This window comes from Oncorhynchus clarkii, chromosome 12, assembly GCF_045791955.1.
Source record: "Oncorhynchus clarkii lewisi isolate Uvic-CL-2024 chromosome 12, UVic_Ocla_1.0, whole genome shotgun sequence".
Classification (NCBI taxonomy): domain Eukaryota; kingdom Metazoa; phylum Chordata; class Actinopteri; order Salmoniformes; family Salmonidae; genus Oncorhynchus; species Oncorhynchus clarkii.
In genome coordinates this window covers 52112275-52126881 of record NC_092158.1, presented here as the reverse complement: position 1 = coordinate 52126881, position 14607 = coordinate 52112275, and the positions used below count along the sequence as shown (strand labels likewise).

The 14607-nt window shown below is 44.2% G+C and overlaps 1 protein-coding gene across 1 annotated transcript in view; it reads left to right on the top strand.

Moving 5' to 3' along the window:
• The window catches only part of LOC139420793 (PDZ and LIM domain protein 4-like), a 70165-nt gene that overhangs the window by 19248 nt on the left and 36310 nt on the right, over positions 1-14607 (top strand). The window lies entirely within an intron of this gene.

Here is a 14607-nt window from a genome sequence, read left to right as displayed (position 1 = left end):
CCATTTTTGCTAAATAGGTTCATTTGAACCCATTTGCAGTCCACTTTGTTCTAAGTAATTGCATGGTTTCAATAGCATTCGCACTGATATAGGGGCTAGACCTACTGTAAATTGCATTATGGCTGAGCATGGACATGCCAAACATTGTCAATAAGCAAGGTTAAATTAATTATTGATAAGGCCTAAAAAGAGAATTCTAATCAAATTCTATTCAAAACGAAATAACAACTTGTTTTAAATAGGCTGTCACACTTATAGGCACCATCATTTCTCCCCATGGAGAAATGCATAGATAAAAAGGGAATGTCAGCTCACTGTTTTACTCCTTTCAAACTTGATATTAATAAAGCTTTGGTTATTAAGATTTATTTCCAAGTGGTCTCAGGAGCCAAACCCTTTATCGACAGTCTTGACTACTTTGCGATTGCATTGGGCAGATAAAAAAATGCCTTAATTGAGAGCCTTCATTTTAATCCCCTGTCCAGTGTCTGTGTTCTTTTGCCCATCTTAATCTTTTCTTTTTATTGGCCAGTCTGAGATATGGCTTTTTCTTTGCAACTCTGCCTAGAAGGCCAGTATCCCGGAGTCGTCTCTTCACTGTTGATGTTGAGACCGGTGTTTTGCGGGTACCATTTAATGAAGCTGCCAGTTGAGTACTTGTGAGGCGTCTGTTTCTCAAACTAGACACTCTAATATACTTGTCCTCTTGCTCAGATGTGCTCCGGGGCCTCCCACTCCTCTTTCTATTCTGGTTAGAGACAGTTTGCACTGTTCTGTGAAGGGAGAGGTACACAGCGCTGTACGAGATCTTCAGTTTCTTGGCAATTTCTTACATGGAATAGCCTTCATTTCTCAGAAGAAGAATAGACTGATGAGTTTCAGAAGAAAGTTCTTTGTTTCTGGCTATTTTGAGCCTGTAATCGAACCCACAAATGCTGATGCTACAGCCACTCAACTAGTCTGAAGAAGGCCAGTTTTATTGCTTCTTTAATCAGTACGACAGTTTTCAGCTGTGTTTAGCATATTTGCAAAAGGGTTTTCTAATGATCAATTAGCCTTTTAAAATGATAAACTTGGATTAGCTAACACAACGTGCCATTGGAACAAAGGAGTGATGGTTGCCGATAATGGGCCTCTGTATGCCTATGTAGATATTCCATAAAAAATCTGCCGTTTCCAGCTACAGTAGTCATTTACAACATTAACCATGTCTACACTGTATTTCTGATCAATTTACACTTAAACAACACAATGTAACTCCAAGTCAATCACACTTCTGTGAAATCAAACTGTCCACTTAGGAAGCAACACTGATTGACAATACATTTCACATGCTGTTGTGCAAATGGAATAGACAACAGGTGGAAATTATAGGCAATTAGCAAGACACTCCCAATAAAGGAGTGGTTCTGCAGGTGGTGACCACAGACCACTTCTCAGTTTCTATGCTTCCTGGCTGATGTTTTGGTCACTTTTGAATGCTGGCGGTGCTTTCACTCTAGTGGTAGCATGAGACGGAGTCTACAACACACACAAGTGGCTCAGGTAGTGCAGCTCATCCAGGATGGCACATCAATGCGAGCTGTGGCAAGAAGGTTTGCTGTGTCTGTCAGCGTAGTGTCCAGAGCATGGAGGCGCTTCCAGGAGACAGGCCAGTACATCAGGAGACGTGGAAGAGGCCGTAGGAGGGCAACAACCCAGCAGCAGTACGGCTATCTCCGCCTTTGTGCAAGGAGGAGCAGGAGGAGCACTGCCAGAGCCCTGCAAAATGACCACCAGCAGGCCACAAATGTGCATGTGTCTGCTCAAACGGTCAGAAACAGACTCCATGAGGGTGGTATGAGGGCCCGACATCCACAGGTGGGGGTTGTGCTTACAGCCCAACAATGTGCAGGACGTTTTTCATTTGCCAGAGAACACCAAGATTGGCAAATTCGCCACTGGCGTCCTGTGCTCTTCACAGAGGAAAGCAGGTTCACACTGAGCACATGTGACAGACGTGACAGAGTCTGGATTCGCCGTGGAGAACGTTCTGCTGCCTGCAACATCCTCCAGCATGACCGGTTTGGCGGTGGGTCAGTCATGGTGTGGGGTGGCATTTCTTTGGGGGACCGCACAGCCCTCCATGTGCTCGCCAGAGGTAGCCTGACTGCCATTAGGCACCGAGATGAGATCCTCAGACCCCTTGTGAGACCATATGCTGGTGCGGTTGGCCCTGGGTTCTTCCAAATGCAAGACAATGCTAGACCTCATGTGGCTGGAGTGTGTCAGCAGTTCCTGCAAGAGGAAGGCATTGATGCTATGGACTGGCCCGCCCGTTCCCCAGACCTGAATCCAATTGAGCACCTCTGGGACATCATGTCTCGCTCCATCCACCAACGCCACGTTGCACCACAGACTGTCCAGGAGTTGGCGGATGCTTTAGTCCAGGTCTGGGAGGAGATCCCTCAGGAGACCATCCGCCACCTCATCAGGAGAATGCCCAGGCATTGTAGGGAGGTCATACAGTCACGTGGAGGCCACACACACTACTGAGACTCATTTTTACTTGTTTTAAGGACATTACATCAAAGTTGGATCAGCCTGTAGTGTGGGTTTCCACTTTAATTTTGAGTGTGACTCCAAATCCAGACCTCCATGGGTTGATAAATTTGATTTCCATTGATAATTTTTGTGTGATTTTGTTGTCAGCACATTCAACTATGTTGTGGCAGCGAGGCAGGTCGTTATTGCGTTGAACTAGTTAACTGTAAGGTTGCAAGATTGGATTCCCCGAGCTGACAAGGTGAAAGTCTGTCTTTCTGCCCCTGAACGTGGCAGTTAACCCACCGTTCCTAGGCCGTCATTGAAAATAAGAATGTGTTCTTAACTGACTTGCCTAGTTAAATAAAGATTAAATAAAGGTGTAAAAAAAAAAAAAAAAGGCAAATCGGCGCCTAAAAATACAGATTTCCGATTGTTATGAAAACTTGAAATCGGCCCTAATTAATCGGCCATTCCGATTAATCGGTCGGCCTCTAGTTGGAACATTACTGCCGGGCTTCCATTCAGCCACAAGAGTATTAAGGTCGGGCACTGATGTTGGGCGATTAGAGGTCTAAGGCACTGCATCACAGTGCTAGAGGTGTCACTAAAGACCCTGGTTCGATTCCAGGCTGTATCACAACCGGCCGTGATTGTGAGTCCCATAGGGCAGCGCACAAATGGCCCAGCATCGTCCGGGTTAGGGTTTGGCCGGGGTAGGCCATCATTGTATTTAGGAATTTGATCTTCACTGACTAGCCTAGTTAAAAAAAGGTTAAATCGAATTTTCTTTAAACAATAATTTGACCTGGCTCGCAGTCGGCTTTCCAATTAATCCCAAAGGTGTTCAACAGGGTTAAGGTCAGGACTCTGTGCTGGCCAGTCAAGTTCTTCCACACCGATCTCAACAAACCATTTCTGCATGGACCTTGCTTGGTGCACGAGGGCATTGTCATGCTGAAACAGGATTAGGCCTTTCCCAAACTGTTGTCAGAAAGTTGGAAGCACAGAATCGTCTAGAATGTCATTGTATGCTGTAGCGTTAAGATTTCTCTTCACTGGAACAAAGGGGACTAGCCCGAACCATGAAATACAGACCCAGACCATTATTCCTTATCCACCAAACTTTACAGTTGGCCCTATGCATTCGGGCACGCAGAGTTATTTTGGCATCCGCCAAACTCAGATATGTCTGTCGGACTGCCGCTGAGCTCTCCAGGAAGTCCATTATACTGCCAGTGTTTGTCTATGGAGATTGCATGGCTGTGTGCTCGGTTTTATACACCTGTCAGCAATGGGTGTGGCTGAAATAGCCAAATCTACTAATTTGAAGGGCTGTCCACATAGTTTTGTAAATATTGTGTGTAATGCTCTTTTCAATCACTTGTGGAAGCCAGTCAAAGTGATCAATTCTCTACCCCAACAGAGCACCCTTGCATCACATCCAGTAAGGCATACACATTGTGGCAGAGCATGGACTCCTACATGGACAGTTAGATTGATATTGTATATTCAGCAGCTTATGATGGGTGAAATGGCTTTTTCCACTGCTTACAGCAATGTATAATTCTTAGTTCAGGAACATTGGGGATGAGTCTTTGGTATTGGAGAGGACAGGAGCATTATGATGTAATGCAACACAGCAAATTCTCTATTTCAATGGAAATCGTCAGTCTAAACAGCCAGTTGTCATTTAGAAGGGAGAACTCAGAAATGGGATTGAAGCAGAGTGGAAGATTAGTATTTTTCTCAGCTTTCCAATAGACAGTTTGAAACTCCCAGATGAGAAGAATAGCCTACTGCGGTTTGGAATAGGTTTGGGATGACAACAGATCCAGGATGAAAATGTCCTCTTTCCTTCTAGGGTAGTGAAGGGAACATTAGACCCAGAATGGTAATAATCGTCAGCCTGGAGCAGACTTTGCACATGCAATGGAAAGGAAAGGAGAATCAGCCTGATTTCCACATCCATGGGTAACCTGATCCATCAGATGAGCAGGAGACATGGAGTTGTGTTTGTTCTCAATGTTTTATCCTGTCAGAAGAAACTTTCCGTTTTTGTGTAGAATCCAGAATGTGCTTTCCCTCTAAATGCTCCGGCCTCTCTGTGAAGCGGTCCGTAAATCAGAATGAGCGTTAAGTGGTACAGTATATCCACATAGGAATATGACATTTATTTAAGGATACACGAGGTTGAGTTTAGTGCAATCTCGAGTGGGAACCGAAAGGTCCACTGCTGTAGAGAGCCACAACACAAGGTAAGCGATGTCGAGTTTACATAAAGGTACTTTCATGCTTTTAAACAGATCTTGACTGATCTTGAATCATAACCTGCATCAATCAAAATGTATCTTTATTTTATTAGCCTCTACCTCATGAAATTCATGCACTTTTAAATCGGTCATGAGCAAATGATTAGGGAAATCATAACTGGAGATTAGAGATGGAATGCCAGCCAACCACTCCGGCAGGAGCAAAAAAGTTAATGCTTTTTCGCATTCTTTACTATTCTCCACGGCAAAATGAGAACATTTGAAATTCAGGTCACATGACGGCATGGTGAACACAGCAGCAGCCCCGGTATTTACTGGTATGTGACCTTTTTCACTACACCATTGGGTAATTGCTGTTGGCCTGGGCTGCTGAATCCAGGGAGTGTGTGTTGCGCAGATGAGTATGTACCCTTTGCTCCAACCCCAGATGCTAGCATACATGTGCAGTTAGTTTCAGCGAGAGGTATGAGGGAGTGAGCAAGGGAGTGAGGGAGCGAGAGCAAGAGAATCCACTTGGGCATAAGAATGTTATTTTGCGGCCCAGATTTTACCTGTGTGTGTGTAGATGGAAATTCAATTACAAAGATTGCATGCATCATGTAGTTTAGCTTTGGATTTCTCCTAGGCCTAGAGGATATAGGGCACTTCAAGTCCTTCACTTTATGTCATGTAAAAAAAATATATATTTTAACTGCATGTAACCTCAGTCAGTTGGAAGACAGAAGGGAAATTCCATTCACACTTACTTTAAGCACAAGGGAGGGGAGATTTTGCGTGTCTCAATACGGATAAAGCTGACTTGATTGATTTCTTGACAACAGGAATGTTGTGCTATATGTATAATGACTTGGGTAATGTTTACTGGAGAGCATTGAACTAGTGCAACCAAAATGAAGTTCTATTTTTGTTTGGAATGACCAGAAGAGGCAGGGGCCAAGTTGACTAACCCAGAAAATAATATTTTTGAGAACAACAGACCGAGCCCTCATTAAAAGTCTAAGCTATGAAGGACTCAAACTGTCAGGCTGCTGAGGCCTGTAATTTTCTGGTGCTGCCATTGGATAAATACTGTATATAAGCCTACAGGTCTGCTCGTGAACCCAAATTACATTGGTTGCAGCGGAGCTTGAGGCACTTATGTACAAGAATGTCTTACTTACGCCACTGAATTCATTACTTTCATTACCTTATTTTTGAAATAGTTTTTTCTTAACCCGTTTTTAAAGCAACTATGAGCCCTTGGTGGCTGATCAGAGAGCCTCATGAAAGCAAGAGTCAAATAAATAAATGTTCAAAAAACCTGGGCTTGGAAGAGCATCTGTTTTTGGAAATGACACTGCCTCTGAATCAAGAAATAGTGTTATTAATGCATTTGTCACACAGCAGTTGGAAGGAGAGAGGAGGAGGAGGAGGAAGAGAGCAACAGACCAGCTTTAGTAGAGCTTGACACTGAGTCACCACTTCAACCCATCCAACTTTGCTGCTCCATTTCCAGTCCCTGACAGGTTCCCTCGGGCCTGCGCTGTGAGGTAAAATGGCTCTGCTAAGTTCGGCATTTCTAGCAGCCTGATCAAAAGGTTGTTTCTAAACAGGCCCTGCTTCAAGTTCACTGTGGTGTCAGTGCCCGGCGGACAGAAACCCAGCAGGCCAGGGTCTTATTGAAACATGCCACGTTTCCCTTAGATGGCCTGTATATCTTCGGCCTATTGAGTCTCAATGAAGACATGGACCGGCTGTGGCGAATCTCACCTCCCAACCCCTGAGTCTTCCCTCCTCACGCCCACACTCCTCTCCCCCTTTTACTCTCTGATCCTTCCTCACGCCCACACTCCTCGCCTCCTTTTACTCTCTGATCCTTCCTCACGCCCACACTCCTCGCCTCCTTTTACTCTCTGATCCTTCCTCACGCCCACACTCCTCGCCTCCTTTTCCTCTTTCCCTTGAAGAAAGCAGTGGTGGTTGCAAAGAGCTGCGAGACAGACAACGGTTTTTCATTTCCACGAGTGGTCAGAGCCTGTGGAAAGAGCCCTGCTGGGCTGGCAGGTTCAACATAGAGAAGTAATGAGACCTGAGGAAGGAGAGAGATTGTAGGGAGATTGTTATTTAATGCTGCTCTTTAATTGTTTATTCTTGTCTCTTACTTTTTTTGTGGTATTTTCTTTAAACTGCATTGTTGGTTAAGGACTTGTAAGTAAGCATTTCACTGTAAGGTTGTATTCAGTGCATGTGACAAATAAGATTTGATTTGATTTGAGAGAGAAACAAAGAGAGACAGAGCGAGAGAGAAAGATAGCCTGGTGGAGGTGCCTCTGTTTCCCTGGTCTGACTGCCTGGACAGTGAGTCAGAGCTGAGGAATTATGAATGGGACAGGGATTGTAAATATAGTACTCCTACTAGGAAAGAGAAGAAAAAAAACAGCCAAAGATAGGGAAAATCCCTCCCCTGTCCTCCACTTCTGTTGTGGTCGTAAATGGCACATCAAGGGAGCCGGTGGAGTCGGGAGGGGAGACTACAGCTCTGCTGCAGTCATTGATATTGTCATCTCACAGACCAACAATCTACTAAGTGACCGCCAGGTCTGGTGAGAAGACCACATACGTGTGGTTTTAAAAACCACTTTGTCTCCGAGACCAGAGACGACATTTGATCTCGTCTCATATTACACCAATAACGAAGTAGCAGCTTGATGGTTTTGATTTATAACAGTGTATTATTAAAAAACTGGTTTCAGTTAGGGATCAAGAGGAGTTGAGATGCATTTGATAACAGGGAGGCCTCAATCTGGCAAGAGGTAATGCTGTTGATCAGCATCTTGGTCTGAGGGTAGTAGTCAATGCAGCATGAAATCCCTGCACAGCCAAAATAAACCATCCACATCCACCGCCTCAACCAAATCAGGAAATTAAAAACCAGCAGAGTCAGACAGCGGAAAATCTGACCGAAGGGAAGGTTTGTCGAAACTCATAATGATACCCTGACACTGGGCCATTTCATTTGAGAGACTTCTATCGTCTTTATTCGACAGTTATATACACACACACTCTTATTTATGAGCAAGGGGAGTAGGAGAAGGATATTCAATTTGACGTAAAATAAAAGCGTGCTCATTGACCAGTTGTCTCTTGGCACTGGAGGCCAGCGAGGAGAGAGTAAAAGGCCGTTGGTCTGCACAGCTCTGATCACTCGCAGACCGTCTCCACTAATCCCTCACACACTGACTCAATATTGGAGGGACACGCTAAACTGGATCACGAAAAACAATATGCTCCATTGTGCCTGTCCTATTGGTGCGTATCACAATGTCTGCTGCCTACTCCGTCAGTCTCTCTGCCTCTCAAACGTTTCCACTCATAAATCTACACTACATGACCAAAAGTATGTGGACACCTGCTCATCATTCATCACTCCAGAGAACGTGTTTCCACTGCTCCAGAGTCCAATAGTGGTGAGCTTTACACCACTCCAGCAGACGCTTGGAATTGCGCATGGTGATCTTAGGCTTGTGTGCGGATACTCATCCATGGAAACCCACTTCATGAATCTCCTGACGAACAGGTATTGTGTTGACCTTGCATCCAGAGGCAGTTTGGAACTCGGTACTGAGTGTTGCAAATGAGGACAGATGATTTTTACACGCTTCAGCACTCGGTGGTCCTGTTCTGTGAGCATGTGTTACCTACCACTTCGAAGCTGAGCCGTTGTTTCTCCTAGATGTTTCCACTTCACAATAACAGCAATTGTCTATGGAGATTGCATGGCTGTGTGTCTAATTATATACACCTGTCAGCAACGGGTGTGGCTGAAATAGCCGGGTCCACTTATTTGAAGGGGTGTCCACATACTTTTGTATATATAGTGTATGTCCTCCTTGACATGTTCTATGGTTCCTTGTATTAAAGCAAATGTAATGTGCCACCAATTGACTTACTCAATAGAGCATTCATAATATGAATTCATATTATGTATCCAAGGAAACAAACATCCTGGGATATAAAGTGTTGTATCCTTGGAAAAGAGGGAGGGAGGGTTGGATGGATGTCCTAGGCATAGATCGTCCCACTCTGTCTGCAGCTCATCCATCAAACACTTACCCATAAAGCAGCCTTGATACGAACACCTCTGTGATAATTTCTGAGGCATTGCCTCACCCGCCACAGCCATGCCAGCTGAATCCGGAGTGACCTCATCCTTCAGTTGTGAAATTTCCACTAGTGGAGAACTGAGGCCTCATTGTTGCCTCCTGCTCCAGAGGCCTGCCTGCGTTCACGGACGTAGGTGAGACTACTGACCGACTAACCAGGTAAAGGAGTGGAGGAAAACACGTCTTTGTTCCTCTACACACGCACATTGCACTCTGCTGCCTCGCTGGGGCCATTGTGATGTCATGACATTGCCCTTTTGAAAGCTGAGCGGTTGGCCCATATACTGTAACAGCAAATGGTCTAGCAACGAGACCCCCCCCCCCCCCCCCCCCCCCCGACATGATTCAGGAATTTCAAAAAGCATTACAAACTACTCCCTCAGAAGTCTGTTTTTCTATGTGGAGGCGATAGTCATTTACTTCCCCCTTCCCAACGGTGTGCCATTAAACAAGCTATATAATGCCATTTCATTTGTATTGCACGTTTTTACTCCCCTATGGTTTCATAGGAAGTTCTAAATCTTGCTGAAGCAATTTTCTCTCCATGTCTGGGGTATGGAGCGCAGGCCATACATTAAGACTAGTCTATTGTATTAACACAGGAAAAAAGTACAATACAGTATAAGAATTGCAAAATATTTTGTATTTACAGTACATGGATTGGCCCAGCCATGATAGGCAAAATACTTTGTGATAAATGAAAGACAATGGGGTTTATTGTACAAAGTCACCTGATACAGAGCACACAATAATTTTTTGACCCCTTTACCATCCTGTTGTTCACTCGGATGGCTGTCTCAGCATGGTGAACTAAACTAATAACAAGGAATACTGTGGGATTACGCTACAAATATCTGTGCCTGTATTCGTGTTAGACACAGTACAGGAGATTGGGACTAAGATTTTCTCTGCATTTTTGTCAAAATTGAGTTATTGTCATAGTCTTGTTCTGTTCAATGTTATCTACCTTCAGTGCCTTCAGAAAGTATTCACACCCCTTGCCTTATTCCAGATAAATTTAAATGTCTTGAGTCAATAAGTATTCAACCTCTTTGTTATTGCAAGCCTAAATAAGTTCACTAGTAAAAATGTGCTTAACAAGTCACATTATTGTAAGGTTCTGTATTTATTTTCTTAGTCAACCTTGTGTTCTGTTTCTTTGTGTTCTTGAACGTAGCCCTGTCTTTAATTTTTGTTCATTGATTTCACCTGTGTTAGTTACTCACCTGGTCTCATCAGCTGCTATTTAGTTCAATTCATTCTGTTTGTGCCTTTGAGGTATTGTTCGTTTTGACTCTACATAAAGCATTTTCTTAGCTTGTTTGTGAGAACCAGTTATAGCCTTCAGTCCTACTTTTGATTCCCTGCCTGTTTGCCTACCTGTGTATGACCATTGCCTGCCTGTGACCACGATTCCTGCCTCCTGCGAAGGCAAAATAAACACCTGCCGCGCTCTATGCGTGAATCTACAAATTTTTCTCTCTGAGTATTCATTACAGAATACCTCACCTAAAAATGGAATGGATTCAGCGGAGCTACAGTGGCGCCTAACCCAGCAAGAGGAGCATATGGTGGAAATCTGCCTTTTTCTCTGCCAGCCTATCCCTACTCCTCCGATGCCAGTTATCGTAACCCATAGCCCTCCTCCATTCATATCCATGCCTGGAAAATATGACGGTTCACCTGGGAAATGTCAGTGATTTCTGATACAATGCAGCAAATATATTGAGCACAACCCCACTAACTTCGCCACTGACAAGAGCAGGTTGGATTTTGTTGTCTCTAATCACAGGCAAAGCCCTGGATTGGGCCACCACCATACCACCAACAGCACAGAACTCGGATCCGAGACCCATTTCCACACTCTCGTCAAAGAGGTATTCGCTCACTCTCCCTCAGGTCGTCCTATAGGAGACCTCCTCATAGAACTTCAACAAGGATGCAATTCAGCTGCCGAGTATGCCCTCGAGTTCCGCACCATGGCTGCAGGGAGTAGATGGAGTGAGGCTGCTTTACTTACTGTCTACCGACAAGAGCTCAACGGGGAACTTCAGGCGGAGCTGGCCTGTGGAGTCGTTCTTCAAGATTTAAATCAATACATTCCTATGTCCATCTCCATCGACCACTTCATCACCAACGAACTCTGCCACCCAGGAACCCGAAACCTTCTCTTTCCATGATTTCTCCTGTCCGAGTCTTCCAGAGCCCATGCAGTTGGGCCATGCTCCTCTCCCGTGTATCGAACGTCAAAGGCGGATCCAAGAAGGGCTCTGCCTATACTGTGGAGGGAAAGATCATCTACTCAGCCGTTGCTCTGTTCTCTCTCCCCCCTCCCCCCCCCAACATAGAGATGAGAAGGGTCCCTCTGCTGCCATGCAGGTAGGAATGTCCTTACTTCCAAATATCTCCCAGAAGCAATTCTCCACCCCAGTATTGATAACCATGAAGGGGGTTACTAAGTGCATAGATGGCTTGATAGATTCAGGAGCAGCAGGTAATTTTATTGATTACCAGCTAGCACAAGAGCTTGACATTGATCTAACACTGTCACCCCTCCTTTAAGGATTAACACCCTGGACAGGCAGCCATTGGGCACGGGCTTCATTATACACATGAGTGTGTCACCCTCCATACCATCTGAATCCACCCAGTACAGCAAAATGAAGGCCTCCACTCTGCCACCACATCACCCAGGGGGACTGTGCTATTGACTTACAGTGCCTTGCGAAAGTATTCGGCCCCCTTGAACTTTGCGACCTTTTGCCACATTTCAGGCTTCAAACATATAGATATAAAACTGTATTTTTTTGTGAAGAATCAACAACAAGTGGCACACAATCATGAAGTGGAACGACATTGATTGGATATTTCAAACTTTTTTAACAAATCAAAAACTGAAAAATTGGGTGTGCAAAATTATTCAGCCCCTTTACTTTCAGTGCAGCAAACTCTCTCCAGAAGTTCAGTGAGGATCTCTGAATGATCCAATGTTGACCTAAATGACTAATGATGATAAATACAATCCACCTGTGTGTAATCAAGTCTCCGTATAAATGCACCTGCACTGTGATAGTCTCAGAGGTCCGTTAAAAGCGCAGAGAGCATCATGAAGAACAAAGAACACACCAGGCAGGTCTGAGATACTGTTGTGAAGAAGTTTAAAGCCGGATTTGGATACAAAAATATTTCCCAAGCTTTAAACATCCCAAGGAGCACTGTGCAAGCGATAATATTGAAATGGAAGGAGTATCAGACCACTGCAAATCTACCAAGACCTGGCCATCCCTCTAAACTTTCAGCTCATACAAGGAGAAGACTGATCAGAGATGCAGCCAAGAGGCCCATGATCACTCTGGATGAACTGCAGAGATCTACAGCTGAGGTGGGAGACTCTGTCCATAGGACAACAATCAGTCGTATATTGCACAAATCTGGCCTTTATGGAAGAGTGGCAAGAAGAAAGCCATTTCTTAAAGATATCCATAAAAAGTGTTGTTTAAAGTTTGCCACAAGCCACCTGGGAGACACACCAAACATGTGGAAGAAGGTGCTCTGGTCAGATGAAACCAAAAGTGAACTTTTTGGCAACAATGCAAAACGTTATGTTTGGCGTAAAAGCAACACAGCTGAACACACCATCCCCACTGTCAAACATGGTGGTGGCAGCATCATGGTTTGGGCCTGCTTTTCTTCAGCAGGGACAGGGAAGATGGTTAAAATTGATGGGAAGATGGATGGAGCCAAATACAGGACCATTCTGGAAGAAAACCTGACGGAGTCTGCAAAAGACATGAGACTGGGACGGAGATTTGTCTTCCAACAAAACAATGATCCAAAACATAAAGCAAAATCTACAATGGAATGGTTCAAAAATAAACATATCCAGGTGTTAGAATGGCCAAGTCAAAGTCCAGACCTGAATCCAATCGAGAATCTGTGGAAAGAACTGAAAACTGCTGTTCACAAATGCTCTCCATCCAACCTCACTGAGCTCGAGCTGTTTTGCAAGGAGGAATGGGAAAAAATGTCAGTCTCTCGATGTGCAAAACTGATAGAGACATACCCCAAGCGACTTACAGCTGTAATCGCAGCAAAAGGTGGCGCTACAAAGTATTAACTTAAGGGGGCTGAATAATTTTGCACGCCCAATTTTTAGGTTTTTGATTTGTTAAAAAAGTTTGAAATATCCAATAAATGTCGTTCCACTTCATGATTGTGTCCCACTTGTTGTTGATTCTTCACAAAAAAATTAAGATATAAAACTGTATGTTTGAAGCCTGAAATGTGGCAAAAGGTCGCAAAGTTCAAGGGGGCCGAATACTTTCGCAAGGCACTGTACTTCCTGGAGTGTCCCCACCGAAGGGCCGTGTTTACCCCCTATCCTGGAAAAGGAGGCAAAGGAGAACTACATTGACACACTCAAACGGTTTCATTCGTCCTCCTTCCCCAGCTGCGTCCAGCTTCTTCTTCGTTGGAAAAAAGGTCAGTGGGTCTCCGTCCATGTATTGATTACCTTTCCCTGAATGACTTCATGATCAAGAACCGATTCCCTCTTCCTCTGATCCCAGCGACCCTTGAACAAGTGGGCCGCGCCAACATCTATACACAACTCAACCTGCGAAGGGCATATAACCTTGTCCGTGAAGGCGACAAATGGAAGACGGCCTTCATCACCACACAAGGGCACTACGAATACCTGGTCATGCCCTACGGCCTTACTAATTCCCCCGCTGTCTTCCAATCCTTTATGAACAAGGTTTTCCAGGACATGATAAACCACTCCTTGAAGGAACACTTGCGGCATGTGCAAAAGGTTCTTCAACGGCTCCTTGACCATAACCTTTGAATACTGAAAAGAGCACCTTCCATGTAACCTCGTTAAACTGCCTCGGTTTCGTACTGACACCTGGAGGGGTCAGCATGGATGAGCACAAAGTCACCGCCATCAGTAACTGGCCAACACCCTCCACCGTTAACCTCTCTAGGGTATGTGGGACGCTAGTGTCCCATCTGGCCAACATCCAGTGAGGTTGCAGAGCACCAAATGCAATTACCGAAATGCTCATTATAAAAATTCAGAAAACAAAACATATTTTACATAGGTTTAAAGATGAACTTCTTGTTAAACCAACCACAGTGTTATATTTCTAAAATGCTTCACAGCGACGCATCACCTAGCCCAGTTGACAAATTATTACAAACCGTAACCAGCCAAGCAGAAGCATTACAAAACTCAGAAATTGAGATATAATATAATAATTCCTTACCTTTGATGATCTTCATATGGTGGCAATCAGAAGACATTAATTTACTCAATAAATTTTCCTTTTGTTCGATGAAGTCTCTGTATATCCAAAAACCTCAGTTTTGTTAGCACGTTCTCTTCAGTAATCCACAGGCTCAAACTCAGTCAAAACAGTCAAAACAATCAGATAACAAATCCAAATTGTATCTGTAAAGTTCATAGAAACATGTCAAACGATGTTTATATTCAATCCTCAGGGTGTTTTTAGCCTAGTAATATTTCAACCGGACAATAACGTCGTCAATATAAAAGGTAAACAAGAAATGCGCATGAGCCTGAAAAAACTCTGTCACGTTAGGGTCCACTCGTTCAGACTGGTCTTACTCCCTCATTTATAAGAATACAAGCCTGAAACGATTTATAA